We start from the raw sequence: 2,451 nt of genomic DNA on the forward strand, positions 1-2,451 counted from the left end.
TAGGGAATGTAAATTGGTCCAGTCCCTGCAAAGAACAATATGGAGATTCCTCAAAAACCTACAAATAGAACTATCATGTGATCCAGCAATCATACTTCTGAGTATCTACCCAAATGACAGGAGAACACTAAATCAGAAAAATGCTTACACATCTATGTTTATTACTCACGATTACTAAGACGTGAACCAGCCTAAATGTCTATGAACAGATGAATAGATTGAAAAAGTGTGACACATATACTCTATGGAATACTACTCAGTGATAAAAAACAAGACCTTAGCTTTTTATAGAAAGTGGATGAATATGGAAGATTTACTGCTGAGTAAAGCAAGCCAGGCTATGAAAGAGAGACATTGTATGTCTCCATTTAATATATACCAATTGTCTGCACTCTATGGCAGAAACTGAAAGATTAGAGGATATAGAAGCATGGAAAATGGTTATGGATACTGGATACAGTGTTGGAAGAGGGTGGAAGAAGGGTAAGAGTATGAGGAAAGACATTAAGGAGAAAAATAGAGAGGCAAGACATTTACGGGACACAGAAATGGATTATTATCTGTTGATAATAATGTGTATAGTATCTTCAACTGGACTGGTATGAAGTGTAGTTGTGTTGGAAAAATTCACTTACAAGCTCAGTGATGTATTGTGATTGAATGCATAAAAGAAATTAAAATAAAATTTAAAAAACAAACAAAAAATAAACTGTGCCAAATTGATTAAAAAAAATCACATTCATCACTCCCTCCCTTACCTTACCCCACACTTTCAGAGTAAGTGGATTTTCCTGAATAAACACAGACACTATTCCCCTGTATCTTATTTGCCTTCTCACATTCTGATGTTCTTCCTTATTCCTTGGCCTGAGAATCCAAGGAGCTGTGTTCTTCTGGGGAAAAAAAAAAAATAGTAGAAACTGAAGAGCCTCTCTAATGTAGATCACATTATTCAAGATTAGAGGATATAGAAGCATGGAAAATGGTTATGGATACTGGATACAGTGTTGGAAGAGGGTGGAAGAAGGGTAAGAGTATGAGGAAAGACATTAAGGAGAAAAATAGAGAGGCAAGACATTTACGGGACACAGAAATGGATTATTATCTGTTGATAATAATGTGTATAGTATCTTCAACTGGACTGGTATGAAGTGTAGTTGTGTTGGAAAAATTCACTTACAAGCTCAGTGATGTATTGTGATTGAATGCATAAAAGAAATTAAAATAAAATTTAAAAAACAAACAAAAAATAAACTGTGCCAAATTGATTAAAAAAAATCACATTCATCACTCCCTCCCTTACCTTACCCCACACTTTCAGAGTAAGTGGATTTTCCTGAATAAACACAGACACTATTCCCCTGTATCTTATTTGCCTTCTCACATTCTGATGTTCTTCCTTATTCCTTGGCCTGAGAATCCAAGGAGCTGTGTTCTTCTGGGGAAAAAAAAAAAATAGAAACTGAAGAGCCTCTCTAATGTAGATCACATTATTGCCTATTTTACTCTCTATTTTATAAACTGAAAGAGTTAGTTGGAGTGGAGATAAGAGAGGGTAAGAGTGAAGCCAGTTCAGAAATTGAACAGTAAATTGCTCTTTTAACTTTATCAGTCTGTGTATTAAAGAATCAGGGTTTGAAGCAGAGGTTCATGACCCTTCCACAGAGTCTTCTGGCTCTTTCTCCAGATCCAGAGCACACAGAAGTATCACATACAGGTCCACACTAGAAACACAAATGCAGAAAAATCTCAGAAATGCAGCTGATCACCACTGTACTCTTTCCAACCCTGCACCTAGACAGAGGCTTAATTTCATCCAAAGATTCAGAAAGGAAAAACAGGATAAACTAAACCCAAAGAAGTGAAAAAAATCTCAATTTTTTTCAGCTATGACAAGATACCAATGAATCCATGCCAATAGCTTAGAATCCACCACCTGTTGAATTATACTTGTGATATCAGATTTCCTTAACTCAGGGGACAAAATCCATCCTCAATGCTGTCTCCTATCCCAGATACTGGCATTTAAGACATTTAATCTCCTAAAAAGGAAACTAGCAGTGGCACTTCTAGTCTTTAGGTAATTTTTAATGTCCTCTTTTTTACTGTAAACCAGTCTTAAATTTTTTAAACCTCAATTCTCCTTTAATTTTCTTTTTAGATCCTTGTTTCCTGAGATCACAAAATTCAATAGTGTGTGGGCTTTCTTTCATATAAAAGGCAAATAAGAAAATTTCATGGTCTTGTATTTCTCATAATCTCTTCATCTTCTCCTGATCTTTCCCACATACTTTCTCAACACATCTGGCTCCTGGGATTTTCTTAGCTATTAGTACTTTCCAAGCCTATGTCCTCAGGGGGAAAGGGAAAAGCAGTATAATTCCTTCCACTTGTTAATGTGCTTTCATGAGAAACTAAAAATGACAACTCAAAAAAATGACAAGGGAAAGA

Source organism: Tupaia chinensis, unplaced genomic scaffold, assembly GCF_000334495.1.
Source record: "Tupaia chinensis unplaced genomic scaffold, TupChi_1.0 Scaffold000081_1, whole genome shotgun sequence".
Lineage (NCBI taxonomy): Eukaryota > Metazoa > Chordata > Mammalia > Scandentia > Tupaiidae > Tupaia > Tupaia belangeri.